Source organism: Pan troglodytes, chromosome 8 (assembly GCF_028858775.2).
Source record: "Pan troglodytes isolate AG18354 chromosome 8, NHGRI_mPanTro3-v2.0_pri, whole genome shotgun sequence".
Taxonomy (NCBI): Eukaryota; Metazoa; Chordata; class Mammalia; order Primates; family Hominidae; genus Pan; species Pan troglodytes.
This window is the reverse complement of record NC_072406.2, coordinates 43,397,936-43,418,668: the sequence shown is the minus strand read 5'-3', so window position 1 is coordinate 43,418,668 and position 20,733 is coordinate 43,397,936. Positions and strand designations below refer to the sequence as shown.

Sequence of the window (20,733 nt, the reverse complement as noted above, 5' to 3'; positions counted from 1 at the left end):
TTGTGTTACATTTGTCCCTTCTTGAGGTTCTCCAGGTTAGTTAGGTCTGTCATATCTGTGTGGTGGAAACACTGCATAATGATGTACTTCTCTTTCCAACATTGCATTCTGTGGCCTCGCATTGGTAACTTGAAATACGTCGTGGTGGGAGAATTTACATCACAGAAATCAGCAAATACTACACATCAGGGCAGGGCTTTCAGAAAGCTGATTCTTAAATATTTACTAGCACACCACTGCCAATGGGCAGAGTTTGTATTTTCTGGTACTTTTGACCTACTTTATGTTTTCTAATATTTATTTATTTATTTGAGACGAGGCCTCACTCTGTCACCCAGACTGGAGTGCTGTGGTGATCATGGCTCACTGCAGCCTGAAACTCCTGGGCTTAAGCAATCCACTGTCTTCAGCCTCCCAAGCAGCTAGGACTACTGGCACGTACCACCATGCCCCGCTATTTTTTTTTTTTTTTACAGTTTTTTTTTAGAGAAGAGGATCTCACTCCATTGCCCAGTCTTGTCTCAAACTCCTGGCCTCAAGCGATCCTCCTGCCTCCCAAAGTGTGGCCCTTTTTTTGAGACAGAAAAAAGAAGTTCGATCTCGGTTCACGGCAACCTCTGCCTTCTGGGTTTAAGCAATTCTCCTGCCTTTAAGTTCGATCTCGGTTCACGGCAACCTCTGCCTTCTGGGTTCAAGCAATTCTCCTGCCTTAGCCTCCCAAGTAGCTGGGATTACAGGTGTCTGCCACCACATCCAGCTAATTTTTGTATATTTATTTATTTATTTATTTATTTATTTTTATTTTTTAATTATTTATTTTTTTGAGACGGAGTCTTGCTCTATCACCCAGGCTGGAGTACAGTGGCACGATCTCGGCTCACTGCAACCTCCGCCTCCTGGGTTCAAGCAGTTCTCCTGCCTCAGCCTCCCAAGTAGCTGGGATTACAGGCGCCTGCCGCCATGCCCGACTAATTTTTGTATTTTTTGTTTTAGTAGAGATGGGGTTTCACCATGTTGGCCAGGCTGGTCTCAAACTCCTGACCTCATGATCCACCCACCTTGGCCTCCCAAAGTGTTGGGATTACAGGCATGAGCCACCGTGCCCGGTTAATTTTTGTATTTTTAGTAGAGACGGAGTTTCACCATGTTGGCCAGGCTGGTCTCCAATTCCTGACCTCAGGTGATCCATCCGCCTTGGCCTCCAGAAGTGCTGGGATTACAGGCGTGAACCACCGTGCCCAGCCCCCTGGCCCTTTTCTAATGTTAATAGCACATCTGCCTATCTTACTTCTATCTGTGTAGCAAAATCACAGGCAATAAATGGTGACTGTGGCCTCAATTCATTAGTTGTTACTGTAGCTCCATCCTTATTCCAACAACATAATCGAGGGAAGAGGAGATTATCCATCACCTGTCTTGAGGGGCAGGCTGTCGCCTTAGGATAGTCCCTCATGGGCATGGCCAGCCTGTCACAGGGGGGCACATTCACTCAGAATCTTAACTCCATGCTGATGATGGCTTGGTTTTAGGACCAGTGATTCCCATTTGCCGTATAAGTATCACCTAGGAAATTCTCATTCAGTAGAGGTAGGCTTGGGTCCCTGAAATCTGAACTTCAGAAAGCAAGAAGGGACTGTTCCTTGGAAATACTAACCAAGTGAAAAGAACACTTTTTAAATTCAAATCTCTGCTTCCCCATTTTCTGTCCATGTGACCTTGGGCAAGTCACTTAAACTCGTAGAGCTTTGGTTTCTTTATTATATAATGGAAAAAAGAAAAGCTATCTTGTTTTCATTTTACTTTTCATAATATCAAAACCTCTTAACCTACAGCTCTAACCATAGGAGAAAAGTGAAATCATGTATTGCATGTATTTATACTATACTAAAATGTTTTTGAAAAACATACTTTCATTTACTCAGTTAATATCCCTGATGCAGTGACCCTGAAAGTTGCTGTTACAAGGCTTGTTTTGTATTTGAGGGATCTGAAATTTGGAGATTAGTAACTTGTCCAAGATCACTCAGATAATACACATGGCCAAAATTCTAACTCAAATATATTGCCTTCAAAATTATATAGCCATTAGGTTATTATATTCTTGGACTTCGCAGGTGCTAAGTCACCCACTCATTCAAGAGACACTTATGCACATCAGTGGGCCCCAGGGATTGCTATAGGTATTGGAGGTACAGCCCACATTACTCATGGGCTGCTGTCAACCGTGAAGCCACTGGCCAGTCCCCCTCACTTCTGCATGCAGCCCTCAGTTGACACCAAGTTGCCTCCCACATCCTTGTTTGCCTGAAACCCACCACCATGAGTGGTTCTAGCTAAGTCAACTGCTGCCCGGTCGGATCCCTCAGATCCAAGATTCACAGAGCATAGTCTGGGTGCAGAGACCTCCTGGCAGAAGGAGATACTGGAATATTGAGATGTACCTTCTTGGCTCTAGTTAGTTACATTTGGGGAAACTTCAGATGCTCCCCATCCTGATGCACAGATTATAGCTCTAACTGCTCTCAGAAGAACAGCAAATTAGAGAGCATACCAAGAGTTTATACTTTTTAAAAGCTTAAATCTGATTTCAAAACAATTCCTGTTTACTAAAGACTTGCTAGAAAATAGGGATAATGAAATTTACCCACCAATCCCAACACTCAGATCAACAATAATTGCTGTCAACATTTTAGTGAACATCGTTCTGATTTTGTAAAGCACAGATATTAAGATTTTGTAAACTTCATCTCTGGCACCTGCTTCTAAAATCAGCTTTGCAAGTGAGAAGAAAAGAATAACCACTATATCGTTTAAAAGACAATTCTGCTCCTTTATCCGTTCATGCAACAAATATTTGAGTGTGTAGTATATGCCAGTCACAGTTTTAGGTGCTGCGGAGCAGCAGTGCACAAAACTCAATGGCCTTCATGGAGTTTAGAGTTTAGTTAGGGAGAGAGAGACACTGGACAAATAAATAAATACACATAAGTACACAATTTATGACACGTTTCAAGAGGAAATGAACAAGGTGAAGGAAGTGAATGGGATGGGGAGAGATACTTTGGGACTAGAACTTACTTAGGTCAGGGAGAATATTTCTGAGACTGTGACGCTCACATAAACATAATGTTCTAGATTATAGCAACCTGGTATAAGTCAAAAGTCACTGTGGATGAATAAACATTTGTCACTTAAGTCCGTGTTTAAATTTTGTTATTAATTGATATGGACAGATCTTGCCACTGCATTCTAGCCTGGGCAACAGAGCAAGACTCGGTCTCAAAAAAAAAAAGAAAAGAAAAGAATATTATAAAGAAATGTTGCTTTACATAGTCCCCATAAATACACCATAATCAAATACAATCAATTACACAGTATTTGAACCTGTTTTAGTCCAAATATAATCAATTACACAGTATTTGAACCTGTTTTAGTCCCTGGTGGAAAGTCTGAGGTAAAAGAAAAAAATATGGGCTTTAGTGTTATATAACATCCAGATGCCAATTTTTTTCTTTTTTGGCCTGATACTAGCTGTTGATTTAGAAAAGCTATTTAATCCCTTTGAGCTTTACTTTCCTTGATTATAGGGAAAAACATAAAAGGCATAAATAGAGTGAAAAAAGTTAACCTTCTTGATGCCAGAGAAATAGAGTAGCGCTTGGTGGTGGATGGGTTTTTCTTTCAACTCAATAGGGCTCTGTTAGTAACTGAAACCCCGCATGGAGGTTTCTCCAGTGCCTGGAGAAACCTGGGTAACCGACTCAGCAGGTTGAAGCCTTATCACTGTGGCTTTTCTTTTTAAGATATGGAAACTTCCGGTTTCCTTTTGTGCCTCTTTTATTTCACTTACTTTATTGCATCACAAGCTACGTGGTAGTGGTTTCATTTTTACCATGTGAACTGGATTATCCCACTGCAAATCTCCCTTGAGTTCTTGGAAAAATATCTAACATTGATAAGAAACAGGAAAATTTTAAGAAAATACCCAACTAAGGAACTATTGAATGTTTGACATAGTTTGCAGAGGCTTTAGGAGATCTTAACAGGTTCTTTTTTTCTTTCTTTTCTTTTGTTTTGAGACAGGGTCTCCCTCTGTCATCCAGGCTGGAGTATAGTGGCACAATCCCGGGTCACTGCAACCTCCAGCTCCAGGGTTCAAGCGATTCTCCCGCCTCAGCCTCCTGAGTCGCTGGAATTACAGTGTGCGCCACCACAGCCTGGCTAATTGTTGTACTTTCAGTAGAGACGGGGTTTCACCATTTGGTCAGGCTGATTTCAAACTGCCGACCTCAGGTGATCTGCCCACCTTGGCCTCCCGAAGTGCCGGGATTACAGGCCTGAGTCACCTCCCCCGGCAACAGTTTCTTTCTTTCTTTTTTACTTTCTCTTTCTTTCTTTCTTTCTTTCTTTCTCTCTTTCTTTCTTTCTTTCTTTTTCTTTCTTTCTTTCTTTCTTCCTTTCTTTCTTTCTTTCCTTCTTTCTTTCTTTCCTTCCTTCCTTTCTCTTTCTTTTCTTCTCTCTTTCTTTCCCTCCCTCCCTCCCTTCCTTCCTTCTTTCTTTTTTTTTTTTTGAGACAGAGTTTAGCTCTGTCACCCAGGTTGGAGTGCAGTGGCGTGATCTTGGCTCACTGCAACCTGCACCTCCTGGATTCAAGCGATTCTCCTACCTCAGCCTCCTGAGTAGCTGGGATTACATGCGCCTGCCACCATGCCCTGCTAATTTTTTTTCTTTTAGTAGAGATGGGGTTTCACCATGTTGGACAAGTTGGTCTTAGACTTCTGACCTCTGGTGATCCACCTGCCTCGGCCTCCCAAAGTGCTGGGATTACAGGTGTGAGCCACCATGCCCAGCTAACAGTTTCTTTAGAAAGGTCAGTTTAAAGGCCTGTTTTTGTGTCTCAGGGAACTACATGGAGTGTTTGTTTTTTAATACACTGGGACAAAGAAGAGCAAGCCTAGTGTTTAATGTCCTGAGCCTTTAGCTATGCGGCTGCCCAGGCGGGCTTTTCTTTTCCTAACTCAGCTGGATTGCCATAGACCAACGAGAAGTGGCTTGACCCAGGAAGAAAACATGGGTTCTATCCCCAGGAGTGGAGTCAGAGTATTTCCCAGATGCTGGTCCCCATCCAACTAGAGGCTGTTCCCTCTGCCTTGCAACCACTGGCAGGTACAGGCACTTCTGCCCACAAGACAGTCTGGCAGCAGTAGCATTTCCTAAGAGATCCAGTGACAGATGGCTCTGACAGGATACAACAGCCTGCAGAGGAAAGAAACACGGGACAGCAATCTCTCTTGTCTCTTGTCTCTTCCAAGGACACTTTTTTTCCTTTCTTATTCTGAAGAAAAGAAGACATGAGTTAGTACTAAATGTGGCAGGAATAGTGGGCCAGGTGCAGTGGCTCACTCCTGTAGTCCTAGCACTTTGAGAGGCCAAGGGGGGAGGATTGCTTGAGCCCAGGAGTTCAAGACCAGCCTGGGCAACATAGGGAGACGCTGTATCTACAAATAAATAAATAAAATTAGCTGGGCATGGTGGCATCTACCTGTAGTGCCAACTACTCTTGAGGCTGAGATGAGGGGATGGATCACTTAAGCCTGGGAGCTCCAGACTGCACTGCACTCCAGCCTGGGCAACAGAGTCAGACCCCATCTCAAACAAACAAACAAACAAACAAAATAATAGAAATGAGTAATGCTGTACTTGTACGGGTGACTGTGCATCTGAATTCATGGAATTATTGGGGTCTAAGTTCAGAGAACTCATTACTAAAGAGGGGATCACAGTTGAAAATCACATGTAAGTAAATTAATAAAACTCTCTGAAATCTAAGTCAAAAATTGATATGGAAGCAAACATAGAAAAAAGCATTCACTTGATCTGCATGGAGAAAAGTGCTTAATTTTAACTCCAGCAATAACCGGATTTGATGAGATGTTTTTCATGTGGTAAAACATCCTCTTTAGCGCTGTGCGTTATGGCTCATGCCTGTAATTTTAGCACGTTGGGAGGCTGAGGCAGAAGGATCCCTTGAGCCCAGGAGTTCGAGGCCAGCCTGGGCAACATAGGTAGACCTTGTCTCTATAAAAATAAGATAATAAAATAAAATGAAATAAAATGAAAAAAGAAAACCATATCCTTTTCAGAAAATTAAATACAAAGAGTAGGTGTGGTGGATCATGCCTATAATCCCAGCACGTTGGGAAGCCAAGACTGGAAGATCTCTTGAGCTCTAGAGTTTGATACCAGCCTGGGAAACATGGAGACAATCTGTCTCTACATAAAATACAAAAATTAGCCAGGTATGGAGGCTCGCTACTTGGGAGGCTGACGGGGGAGGACCACTTGAACCCAGTTCAAAGCTGCAGTGAGCTGTGTTCACACCATTGCACTCCAGCCTGGGTGACAGAGTGAAACTCTGTTTCAAAAAAAGAAAGAAAGAAAAGTAAATTAAAAAGTAAATCTAGAATTCCATGAATTATTGGCGCACATCCAGTGATGGTCTTCAGTAATGGTTCTCATGCTTTAGCTAAAACCATTTATAAATGCTAAACCTTGTTTTAAAAAAAATACAGATTCCTGAATCGCACTTCTAGATATTCTGATGAAGTAATTCTAAGGGTGCAGCCCAGAAATCTATATTTTAGTAAGCTCACCAAATACTTCTGACTCACGAATCAGTTCCCTGGACCAACTTTAGAAACTGTAGTCTCCCAAAAACAGAAAGAAAACTTACTTGGGAATATACAAAGCCAAACTGCAAGAACATTAGTGTCAGATTCCAAAATCCAATGTTCACACTTTAAAACATTTGCCTATGGGCACTGGTACATGACTTTCAGTCTCACTGATCCTTCATGGTCTCCATAGCAACAATGGCTTAGAAAAAGAAATCACAGAGGAAATAAGAAAATTGTTAGGGCTACTTCTTTTTTTTTTTTTTTTTTTTTTTGAGATGGAGTTTCGCTCTTTCGCCCAAGCTGGAGTGCAGTGGCGTGATCTTGGTTCAGTGCAACCTCTGCCTCCTGGGTTTAAGTGATTCTCGTGCCTCAGACTCCCGAGTAGCTGGGATTACAGGTGCGTACCACCACACCCGGCTAATTTTTGTATTTTCAGTAGAGACAGGGTTTTGCCATGTTGGCCAGGCTGGTCTCGAACTCCTGGTCTCAAGTGATCCCCCGGCTTAGCCTCCCAAAGTGCTGAGATTACAGACAGGTGTGAGCCACCACACCTGGCCAAAATAATGAAGTGTTTCATAATGATGATTTCTTATGCTAGATAAAATATTCTATTAATACCTGTATCCTAGGGTTTTGTGGGTGTTAACTGAGCCAATATGCCTAAAATGCTTAGAACTATAAGTGGCTAATATTAATATTAATCACTTAATAAATGTAATATGTTAGCTGGGCATGGTGGCATGTATGTAGCTCCAGCTACTCTGGAGGCTATGGCGGGAGGATCACTTGAGCCCAAGAGTCTTAGGCCACAGTGACCTATGATTGTGCTTGTAAACAACCACTGCACTCCAGCCTGGGCATCATAGTAGACCCTGTCTCTAAAATATATATATATATGTGTGTGTGTGTGTGTGTGTGTATGTGTATGTGTGTGTGTGTTTGTATGTGTATATGTGTGTATGTGTATATATGTGTGTATATATGTAAATATACATATATGTGATATATGTATAAACACATATATGTGATATATGTATAAACTTAGATCTCTTCATATATGTTACATACAATGTAATACGTATATATAATATACATGTTTACATATTACACATGTTTATATATTGTTACATAAAATATATATCAGATGTAACATGTAAATATGATATAACATATGTAACATAAATATGATATATACATATGATGTATACATATATGTAACATATATAAATAGAGATCTATATTTACATATCTTACATATAAGTTATATTATATATAATATAAATATGTAGTATAATACATATTATATATTACATATAATATAAATTATATGTAACATATGTATAAATAGAGATCTATATTTATAATCTAATAGTATTCTAATCTGTGGATAGATTACAAATTAAGTAGTCCCCTCCTCATTGGAACTGTAGATTGCTTCTAACTATTCTACATATATGGCATTGAATATTCCTGTATGTACCTTCATGTGCATCTCTAATTCAGATAGATTTCTAGTAATGGAATTACTAGATCAAAAAGCATGAACAAGTTTAAGGGATGGACCTATAATCACAATGATTAGAAAGTCCGTCAAATCTGTGTTGGAATCACCACTTATTCTATGACCTTGGTCATTTTGCTTAATTTTCTCAATTTTCATATCCATAAAATGGGGATAACAACAACATTCACAGGCATATTGTGATGTAATTAGACACAACACAATACTGTCACACAGTATGTTCAAAGTAAATGTAAGCTATTTTTATGAGGACATTTGAAACAGCAGGGCATTGCTTCATCCTGGCATTGGGTGAGAGAGCATTGGACAGTTTTCAACAGTGACTCCATGTGGCCATAATAGAAATAGCAGTGGCAGAAAACACGTGTTGTCAGAAATGACCAGATTTATCAGTTCTTTCTTTGGTGTTTGTTAACAGGACTGTCCATTTGGATGGCCAAAGCCTGTGCTCGAGATTCTTTTTTTTTTTTTTTTTTTTTTTTTGAGACAGAGTTTCGCTCTTGTCGCCCAGCCTGGAGTGCAACGGCAAAATCTCGGCTCACCGCAACTTCTGCCTCCCAGGTTCAAGCGATTCTCCTGCCTCAGCCTCCCGAATAGCTGGGATTACAGGCGTGTGCCACCATACTTGGCTAATTTTGTATTTTTAGTAGAGATGAGGTCTCTCTATGTTGGTCAGGCTGGTTGCCAACCCCCAACCTCAGGTGATCTGCCCGCCTTGGCCTCCTAAAGTGCTGGGATTACAGGCGTGAGCCACCGTGTCAGGCCATGAGATTCTTGAATAATTTGATACAGACAAAGATCAGGAAAGAGATAATGGGCCCTGCTAATCTTTTTTTTTTTTTTTAAGATGGAGTCTCTTTCTGTTGCCCAGGATGGAGTGCAGTGGTGTGATTTCAGCTCACTACAACCTCTGCCTCCCGTGTTCAAGCGATTCTCCTGCCTCAGCCTCCCAAGTAGCTGGGATTACAGGTTTGTGCCACCACGCCTGGCTAATTTTTGTATTTTTAGTAGAGACAGGGTTTCCCTATGTTGGCCAGGCTGGTCTCGAATTCCTGACCTCAGGTGATCCACCCGCCTCAGCCTCCCAAAGTGCTGGGATTACAGCGTGAGCCACAGTGACCAACCTGTATCTTTTAATATATTGCATATATAATATATTGCACATGTAATATACTGTGACACACATACACACGTGAAGCAGCTTGTAATGGTTTCTAAGGAAACAACATAACAACAGTCTATCTCTCTGCATAATATAACCATGAGGAGTCACTTTGGCAATTTTATTTGTATCTTATATTTCCCAGCAAAATCTAAGAGTGAATCTTAGTGAATGGTTGGGATTGGCATGCTGATGTAGTTCATGAAAGGCCTCCTGGCTTGACCTGCTAGAGAAGTTGGGAGGCCCAGAATTTAGAAATACAACCAGAAGTGATTACATAACAAGCATGTTGACTACATTAAACAATTGGCTTGTCAGATGATGAATATACACATTTCACTCATTTTAGTTCAGAAAACATGTCAATCTTAAGCAATTCCATGGTTTCTACAATCCACTCATAAAGATTAAATGAAAGAAAATATGATTTTAAAATAAGCTTTTGGCCAGGCATGGTGCCTTCCGCTTATAATCCCACCACTTTGGGAGGCCGAGGCAGGTGGATCGCTTGAGGCCAGGAGTTCCAGACCAGCCTGGCCAACATGGGGAAACCCTGCCTTTACTAAAAATACAAAAATTAGCAAAGTATGGTGGTGCATACCTGTAGTCCAGGTATTTGGGAGGCTGAAGGATGAGAATCACTTGAACCCAGGGAGCAGGGGTTGCAGTGAGCCTAGATTTGTGCCACTGCACTCCAGCCTGGGCAACAGAGCGTGACACCATCTCAAAAAAAAAAAAAAGAAAAGAAAAGAAAAAGAAAAAGACATTAAATTTCTTTCCTAATGACAGGTGGTAGGCTCCTAGTAGAGGGAGGACTAGAACCCACTTCTGATTCCCTTCTTCTGATTCCCAGGCCAGTGCCTTTTATACAATACCTTGAAGATCCCCTGATCTTTACTTAATACTTAGGGATTATCCTTTTTCAAGATGCTAGGCTAAGCCACAAGGAACAGAACTATGAAATTTTCTCCTTGGACTTAAGCAATGAATAAATGAATGGAATTAATATAAACATATATTTTGGCTTCCCTAATATATAAATAAATCTTTCTACATGTATTGGTCTAAAGACAGTGAAAGAGGTTTGTGAGCTTTCCTTTTAAGTGTGAACTGAATGGCTGTGTGAAGTCAACTGTTTGGTTACTAAGGGCAATTTATCCATAGGAGTTTCTCCTTATTTAGACAACATAATGTTCATGGAAGTTGATCACACAAATTGGATCATCCTTGTCATATCCAATTAAAGATGGAGAAGCAAGGAGTGAAAAAGCACTCAGGGTACAAAACATTGCTCCAAGAATGCAATTCTCTGCAAACCTGGCTGCTGTAACTGCCTGTTTTTCAAATTGAAGGCCACCCGGTCTGTGTGCTCGAATTGCAATTTTTGCTTCCCAAATAAGACTTTTTAAACGTAGAAATTCATCTCTATATTTTATTTGACTTTGACATGTTCAATCATTCATTGAACACTCAGGCATTTGACAAAGGAGATCAAGAAGTCCTGGCTGGGTGCGGTGGTTCATGCCTGTAGTCCCAGCTCTCTGGGAGGCCGAGGAAGGAGTTCGAGACCTGCCTTACCAACATGGTGAAACCCCATCTCTACTAAAAATACAAAAATTAGCTGGGTGTGGTGGCATGCACCTGTAATCCCAGCTACTTGGGAGGCTGAGGCAGGAGAATTAAGCAATTAGGCAGAGGTTGCAGTGGGCCAAGATCGAGCCATTGCATTCCAGCCTGAGTGACAAGAGCGAAAATCTGTCTAAAAACAAAAACAAAAAATAGAAGAAGCCCCCAGCATTAGAGCTGTGCATCTCACATAAGAGCTCAGGAATCTCTGCAGTCAGGGCTGGGGGAAGGCATGAGAGTGGAGGACTTTCAATTTTACTCAGCCAATTTGAGGAGAAACGTAAAGTAATTTAACTGTATAGTTAGGGAAAGTGTCATTGTTATACTGTAACAAACATAGAAGTAATGGAGAAAATGCAAAACTTTCATGATTTTAAAAATAAAAGACACAGTTTCATAGAATTTGCAAGATTGTGATAGTTCATGTGTTTCAAAACTGTCCTGTAGCTGGGACAACAGGCATGTGCCACTACTCCTGGCTAATTTTTGTATTTTTGGTAGAAAGATGAGGTTTTGCCACGTTGCCCAGCCTGGTCTCAAACTCCTGGGCTCAAGCAATTGACCTGCTTTTGCCTCCCAAAGTGCTGGGATTACAGGTGTGAGCTACTGTGCCTGGCCCAATATATTTACTTATTTATGTATTTAGCTTTTATTTTTATTTATTTATTTTGGAAACAGGGCCTCACTCTGTCCTCCAGGCTGAAGTGCAGTGGCGCAATCTCAGCTCACTGCAACCTTCTCCTCTGGGGCTCAAGTGATTCTCCTGTCTCAGCCTCCCAAGTAGCTTAGACTACAGATGTGTGCCACCACACCTGGCTAATTTTTGTATTTTCAATAGAGATGGGGTTTCACCATGTTGACCAAGCTGGTCTCAAACTCCTGACCTGAAGTGATCTGACTGCCTCAGCCTCCCAAATTGTTGGGATTACAGGCATGAACCACTGCACCTGGCCCAATATATTTATGTATTTATTTATTTTTGTTTTTGAGGCAGAGTCTTAGTTTGTTGCCCAGGCTGTAGTGCAGTGGCACGATCTCAGCTCATTGCAACCTCCGTCTTCTGGGTTCAAGCGATTCTCCCCCCTCAGCCTCCTGAGTAGCTGGGATTACAAGCACATGCCATGATGCCCAGCTATTTTTTGTATTTTTAGTAGATACAGAGTTTCACCATGTTGGCCAGGCTGGTTTCAAACTCCTGACCTCAAGTGATCCATCCTCCTCTGCCTCCCAAAGTGCTGGGATTCCAGCTGTGAGCCACTGTGTCCGGCTTATATTTATTTTTAATGGCAAAAATATATTGATACATGCTTGTTATAAAATATTTATAATTCAGACTTATATGGAGTAAAAAATTTAAAGTCTTCCCACGCCACAAGTACTCTCTAGACAAGTGCATCCCTCCTTAGGATAGGGAAGAGAGTTCTGTAACATGTCTTTACGAAAGTTTATGTAGTGAATCACTTATGTTTAAGTTGTTTCCATTCTTCTGCCATCACAAAAAAATGCTGCAGTGAACATCCTTCTACATATGACATTGCATGCTTGTGAAAGTCTGTCTATAAGGTGAATTCCTAGAAATGGAAATGTTAGATAAAAGGCATGAATATGCATTTAAAATTTACATGATTTAGAGGCCGGGTGAGGTGGCTCACACCTGTAATATCAGCACCTTAGGAGGCCGAGGTGGGAGGATTGCTTGAGCCCAGGAGTTCAAGACCAGCCTGGGCAACGCAGGCGAAACCCCATCTTTACCAAAAATGCGAAGATTAGCCGGATGTGGTGGCCTGTGCCTGTTGTCCCAGCTACTCAGGAGGCTGAGGTGGGAGGATCACTTGAGTCCGGGATGGAGAGGTTGTAGTGAGCCGAGATTGTGCCGCTGCACTGGGGACAGAGGCAGACCCCGTCTTAAAAAAGACCTAGCTGGGCATGGTGGCAGGCACCTGTAATCCCAGCTACTTGGGAGGCTGAGGCAGGAGAATTGCTTGAACCCAGGAGGAGAAGGTTGCAGTGAGCCGAGATTGTGCCGCTGCACTCCAGCCTGGAGATTGTGCCGCTGCACTCCAGCCTGGGTGACAGAGCAAAACACTCTCAAAAAAACAAAACAAAAATGAAATGTACATGATTTTCAGTTGGATTCCTAGTATATCACGTGACAAATGGTCCCAAGTAGGCCATGCGCAGTGGCTCACGCCTGTAATCCCAGCACTCTGGGAGGCCGAGGCGGGTGGATCACCTGAGGTCAGGAGCCTGGCCAACATGGTGAAACTCCATCTATACTAAAAATACAAAAATTAGCTGGGCATGGTGGCAGGTGCCTGTAATACCAGCTACTTGGGAGGCTGAGGCAGGAAAATTGCTTGAACCCGGGAGGCGGAGGTTGCATGAGCCAAGATCACGCCACTGCACTCCAGCCTAGGCAACAGAGCAAGACTCTGTCTCAAAAAAAAAAAAAAAAAAAAGGTCCCAAGTAAAATAACTGTTGCAATAGCCTTCAGGGAATCATAACAAGCAGCAGTTGAACCTGAACTTTAAATTTTTATTATAGACTACAACCCTGTTGAGTATGTGCCATACAAAAATGGACTCTGTTTAAAAAGAAGATGAGAGGAAGTCCTATGATGCTATGCCATCGGGTGGAATTTCCTTGGGCAAATACTTTACTGTTGTGATGAACTGTCAGTGATTCATTTAACAAATATACCACCTGCCTACATCATCCCATTTAGGCCTTATACCAAGTCCATTTCCTCTACTTGGGAACTAGACTCCATCCCTCTCCAAGACTTACACGAGGACATAGCTCAACAGCTTTCTCTTCTCTCTTCCATATCACTTATTTTCTATTTATTCTGGATAATTTTGATCAACATACAAACATGGTGTTTCTTCACACCCCATTTCTCTATTCACCTTTATAGTAAAATCCCTAAAATCATTTTCAGTGCTCTGCTTTAATTTCTGTCTTTTCATTTGTATTTGAATCTACTCCAGTAAGGTTTAAATGCCCATTTCTCCATTGAAAATGTTCTTATTAAGAACATCACACCCAGGAACTGACTCAGAGCAAGAGAACAGCTTCAACTCCCTATGATTTCATCTCCTACCTAGCCAATCAGCACTCCTGGCCCACTGGCTTCCCCCAACCTAGCAAGTTGTCCTTAAAAACTCTGATCCCCAAATGCTTGGGGAGACTGATTTGAGTAATAATAAAACTTCAGTCTCCTGCACAACAAAAACAAACAAACAAAACATCAGAGGCTGCGGGCGGTGGCTCATACCTGTAATCCCAGCACTTTGGGAGGCTGAGGCGGGAAGATCACTTGAAGCCAGGAGTTGGAGACCAGCCCGGGCAACATGGTGAGACCCATCTCTACAAAAAATTTATTTATTTATTTTTTAGAAAGAACATCAGTGACCTCTATATTTCTTTTTTTCCAAATAAATTTTATTGTGTATATTTGAAGTTTACAACATGATGTTATAGGATGCATATAGACAGTGAAATGGTTACTACAGTGAAGCAAATCAACATACCTACCATTTCACAGTTACTTTTTTATGACAAGAGCAGCTAAAATCTGCTTAGTTAACAAAAGTCCCTAATACAATACAATTTTACTAACTGCAGTGTTTGTTGTACATTAGATCTCTAGTTCATCCTACATATCTGCTTGTTTGTATCTGTTTTTTTTTTTCTTTTTTTTTTTTTGAGTCTCTTTCTCTGTCGCCCAGGTTGGAGTGCAGTGGTGCGATCTTGGCTCACTGCAACCTCCACCTCCTGGGTTCAAGCCATTCTCCTGCCTCAGCCTCCCAAATAACTGGGACTACAGGCACGTGCCACCATGCCTGGCTAATTTTTTGTATTTTTAGTCAAGATGGGGTTTCACCAGTTGGCCAGGCTGGTCTCGAACTCCTCACTTCAAGTAATCCACCTGCCTCAGCTTCCCAAAGTTCTGGGATTACAGGCATTAGCCATTCCCTGCCCCCGGCCTGCTTGTTTGTATCTTTTGACCTACATCGCTCCATTTCCTCCCCACCCCAATCTCTACATTTCTTGCATCAATTTCTCTATAGCACTTATCACTACTGACATACTACATATTTTACTTGGATTTGTTTATTGAATTTCTCTCTTCACTATAGGTTAAGCTCTATAAAAGGAAGGATTTTTTTGGTTTTTTTTTTGTCACCATTGTATTCCCAGAATCTACAGCATTGCCAATAGTAATAAATTTGTCACTGTTGTTGAGACAGGGTTTCACCCTGTTGCCCAGGCTGAAGCGCAGTTCCATGATCTTGTCTTACTGCAACCTCCACCTTCCTGGCTCAGGTGATTTTCCTGCATCAGCTTCCCGAGTAGCTGGGACCAGAAGCATGCACCATCATGCTGGGCTAATTTTTGTAGTTTTGGTAGAGACGAGGTTTCATCACCATGTTGCCCAGGCCAGTCTCAAACACCTGGGCTCAAGTGATCTACCCAATGTGGCTTCCCAAAGTGCCTGGGTTACAGGCATGAGCCACCACGCTTGCCTGATAAATGAGTAATAGTTGTCCAATATATAGTTAAATGAATCAATTTATGCTTATATTCTACTTGAGGAAAGACAAACTAAAGAGCTTCTGAACAGCAAAAGGAACCGCCATCAGAGTGAACAGGCAACCTACAGAATGGGAGAAAATTTTTGCAATCTACTCATCTGACAAAGGGCTAATATCCAGAATCTACAATGAACTCAAACAAATTTACAAGAAAAAAACAAACAACCTCATCAAAAAATGGGCAAAGGATATGAACATACACTTCTCAAAAGAAGACATTTATGCAGCCAACAGACACATGAAAAAATGCTCATAAAATGCAAATCAAAACCACAATGAGATACCATCTCACACCAGTTAGAATGGCGATCATTTAAAAAGTCAGGAAACAACAGGTGTTGGAGAGGATGTGGAGAAATAGGAACACTTTTACACTGTTGGTAGGACTGTAAACTAGTTCAACCATTGTGGAAGTCAGTGTGGCAATTCCTCAGGGATCTAGAACTAGAAATACCATTTGACCCAGCAATCCCATTACTGGGTATATACCCAAAGGATTATAAATCATGCTGCTATAAAGACACATGCACACGTATGTTTATTGAGGCACTATTCACAATAGCAAAGACTTGGAACCAACCCAAATGTCCAACAATGATAGACTGGATTAAGAAAATGTGGCACATATACACCATGGAATACTATGCAGCCATAAAAATGATGAGTTCATGTCCTTTGTAGGGACATGGATGAAGCTGGAAACCATCATTCTCAGCAAACTATCGCAAGGACAAAAAACCAAACACTGCATGTTCTCACTCATAGGTGGGAATTGAACAATGAGAACACATGGACACAGGAAGGGGAACATCAGACACCAGGGCCTGTTGTGGGGTGGGGGGAGGGGGGAGGGATAGCAATAGGAGATATGCCTAATGTTAAATGACAGGTTAATGAGTGCAGCACACCAACATGGCACATGTATACATATGTAACTAACCTGCACATTGTGCACATGTACCCTAAAACTTAAAGTATAATAATAATTATATATATATAGAGAGAGAGAGAGAGAGAATGTCATAGTAACACATTCTATAGAAAAAGAGCAGTTAGGAGAATGGAGAATATCATGCCATGCTTAGAGGTAAAAGGGTTGCTATTTTATAGGGTGATCAGAAAATGCTTCTCTAATAAGGCAACATTTGAACAGAAGCCTGAAGGAAGAAAGGGAGTAAGCCATATAGGAGAGTACACGTCCAGGAAGGGAATACAGTAAGCGCTAATATCCTGAGGTGGAAATTTTCTTGGATGTTTGAGAAATAGAAAGGAGATTAGTATAGCAAAAGCCAAGTAGTTGAGGCAGAGAGTGCCAGGAAATGTGCTAGAAAGGACGTAGGAAGCGTGTTCACATTTGGTTTTGCAAGCGTTTAGCTTTTAAGCCTGGGTAACATGACAAGACCCCATCTCTACAAAAAATTCAAAAATTAGCTGAGTGTGGTGGTGCACATCTGTAGTTCCAGCTACTTGGGAGGCTGAGGTGGGAGAATTGCATGAGCCCAGGAGCTGGAGGCTGCAGTGAGCTAAGATTGCACCACTGCACTCCAGCCTGGATGACAGAGGGAAACGCTATCTCAAAAAAAAAAAAAAATATATATATATATATATAGAATTTATCTTTTACTCAAGTATGAAAGAAGCCCCTGGAAGATATAAAAAAGAAGTGTAGCATGATCACAACACTCTAGCCAGTGTGCTGAGACTAGAATGTAAGGAGCTTGGAATGGAGATGCAAACAAGTTAAGAGGTTATGGCAAAAATATAAGTAAGCAGAATGCAGCAACATATAAAAACGTCACATATCATGACCAATTGGGATTAATCCCAGGAAGACAAGGTTGGTTTAACATCTGAAAATTAACCAATATAATTTTATTAACAGAATAAAGGACAAAACCATATGATCATCTCAATGTAAGCTGAAAATATTGACAAAATTTCATGATAAAAATTATAAACAAACAGAATGGAAGGAACTTCTTCAACCTGGCAAAGGGCATCTACAGATCATCCCAGCTAACATACATAATGGTAAAAGGCTGAATGCTTTTCTTTTAAGGTCAGGTACAATACAAGGAGCTGCATTCCAACCACTTCTATTCAACATTGTACTAGAGGTGCTAGCCAAGGTAATTAGGCAAGAAAGTGAAACAAAAGCTTCCAGATTAGAAAAGAAAAAATAAAACTATCTTTATTTGCAGATGACATGATCGGTCCATTCTCATGCTGCTTATAAAGACATACCCAAGACTGGATAATTTATAAAGGAAAGAGGTTTGGCTCACAGTTTCCCATGGCTGGAGAGGCCTCACAATCATGGCGAAAGAGCAAGGAGCATCTCACATGGCAGCAGGCAAGAAAAGAATGAGAGCCACGCCAGAGGGAAACCCCTTATAAAATCATCAGATCTCGAGAGACTTATTCACTATCAGGAGAACAGTATGGAGGAAACGCCCTTATGATTCAATTATCTCCCACTGTGTTCCTCCCACAACACATGGGAATTATGGGAGCTACAATTCAAGATGAGATTTGGGTGGAGACACAGCCAAACCATATCAATCTTTTTTTTCTTATCTTTTTTTTTTTTTTTTTTAGATGGAGTCCCACTCTGTTATCTAGGCTGGAGTGCAGTGGTGTGTGATCTTGGCTCACTGCAACCTCAGCCTCCCAGGTTCAAGCGATTCTCCTGCCTCAGACTCCTGAATAGCTGAAATTACAGGCACCTGCCACTACGCCTGGCAAATATTTTTTGTTTGTTTGTTTGTTTGTTTGTTTGTTTTGAGACAGAGTCTCTCTCTGTCGCCCAGGCTGGAGTGCAGTGGCGCGATCTCGGCTCACTGCAAACTCCGCCTCCCGGGTTCAAGCCATTCTCCTGCCTCAGCCTCCCGAGTAGCTGGGACTACAGGCGCCCACCACCATCACGCCGGGCTAATTTTTTGTAGTTTTAGTAGAGACAGGGTTTCACCGTGTTAGCCAGGATGGTCTCAATCTCCTGACCTCGTGATCCGCCCACCTCGGCCTCCCAAAGTGCTGGGATTACAGGCGTGAGCCACTATGCCCAACCGTATCAATCTTGTATATAGAAAAACCTAAGGAATCTACAAAAAAACCCTATTATAACTAATATAATAATAATCTGCAAAGTTGTAGACTATGAGATCAATATACAAAAATTAACTCAATTTCTTTACATGTACAATGAATAACCCCAAAACAAAACTGGGAATATAATTCTATTTTTAATAGTATCACAAAGAATGACAATACTTAGAAACAAATGATGGGCGCTAGCTTGCACTCCCGCCCTGCCTGTGCGCTGCCCGAGTGTGGAGCTGCTATGCTGCGAAGGCTCGAGGACCCGCAGACGCCAGGGGATCAGCGCGTCCTGCAGAGCTTGCTCCCCTTGGAGTAGCGCTGCGTGCACTGCGCCTACTTCCAGTGCGTGCAAAGGGAGAGCAAGCCGCACATGCGGAAGATGCTGGTTTACTGGATGCTGGAGGTGTGTGAGGAGCAGTGCTGTGAGGAGGAGCAGTGCTGTAAGGAGGAAGTCTTTCCCCTGGCCATGAACCACCTGCATGCTACCTGTCCTGCGTCCCCACCCACCCGAAAGGCACTGCTTGGTTGCGGTCTCCATGCGGCTGGCCTCCAAGCTGCGTAAGACTGGGCCCATGACCATTGAGAAAATGTGCATCTACACCGACCACGCTGTCTCTCCCTGCCAGTTGCGGGACTGGGAGGTGATGGTCCTGGGGAAGCTCAAATGGGACCTGGCCGCTGTGATTGCTCATGACTTCTTGGCCCTCATTCTGCACCGACCGACAGGCCTTGGTCAAAAAGCATGCCCAGATCTTTTTGGCTCTCTGTGCTACAGATTACACCTTTGCCATGTACCCACCATCCAGTTGTGAAAACAACCCAAATGCCTGTTAACTGATGAACAGATAACCATATGTGATATATATCAATACAATGGAATATGGCCTGGCATGCTGGCTCACGCCTGTAATCCTGCACTTTGGGAGGCCAAAGTGGGAGGATCACTTGAGCCCAGGAGTTCAAGGCCAGCCTGGGCCACAAAGTGAGACTCCTTCTAAAAAAATAAAATAAAATAAAAAATAAAAACAGTGTAATATTATTCAGCCATAGAAAGGAATAAAGTACTAAACACACTATAACATGGATGAACTTTGAAACTATTATGCTAAGTGAAAGGTGCCAATCATGAAAGACCACATATGGTATGATTTCAATTATATGAGATGTCCAAAATAGGCAATTCCATAGAGACAGAGAGTAGATAAGCAGTTGCTCAGGGCTGGAGGGAATGGGGTCATTGTGGGTGGGTGGTAACAGCTAAAGGACACAGGGTTTCTTTTGGAGTTGTTGAAAATGTCTTAAAAATGATTGTGGTGGTTTTTGCACAACTCTGAATATACTAAAAACCACTGAATATAGTACACCTGGGGACCCTGGTTCTCTGCCCTTTCTCTGGCCACTCCTTCCCTGTGTGCCATCCCTCCGGCAGTCTGCAGCCTCTGCTGCTCCTTAGTCCACTGTTCTTGGCCATCTCTTCCACCTGTGACCACTCTCTCCTCATTCCCTCTGGGATGAGCTCACTCCTTCCTTTGGTACCAATTACTATCTATGGCAGTGGGTCTTGACTTTGGACAGACCCTCTAGAGACTCTGAGTGATTGATCTGGGTGCAGCCTGGCCATAGAGCATTCTGAAAGCTCCTCAGGGCATTCTAATATAGACCACTGGACAGTAAAGCGTTAGTTTGCTCAGCAGCCTTGGGTCACTCCAACCCTGCACATTCCAAAAAAAGGACTGGCCCTCGACCACCTCTGGGGAGATAACTTCTGAGCACTTCGAATCTTCTGCCTTCATTTTTATTTTTTCTGAGGTGGAGTCTTGCTCTATTGCCCAGGCTGGAGTGCAGTGGCATGATCTCAGCTCACTGCAACCTCCGCCTCCCTGGTTCAAGTGACTCTCCTGCCTCAGCCTCCTGAGTAGCTGGGAGTGGCACCGGCCACCACTCCCAGCTAATTTTTCTCTATTTTCAGTAGAGATGGGCTTTTGCCACGTTGGCCAGGCTAGTCTCAAACTCCTGACCTCAGTTGAACCACCCGCCTCGGCCTCCCA

At 42.3% G+C, this 20,733-nt stretch overlaps 1 pseudogene; it reads left to right on the top strand.

Moving 5' to 3' along the window:
• Nucleotides 1-18,962: 18,962 nt before the first annotated feature.
• On the top strand, nucleotides 18,963-19,519 carry LOC466272 (G1/S-specific cyclin-D3-like; annotated as a pseudogene).
• Nucleotides 19,520-20,733: the final 1,214 nt, after the last annotated feature.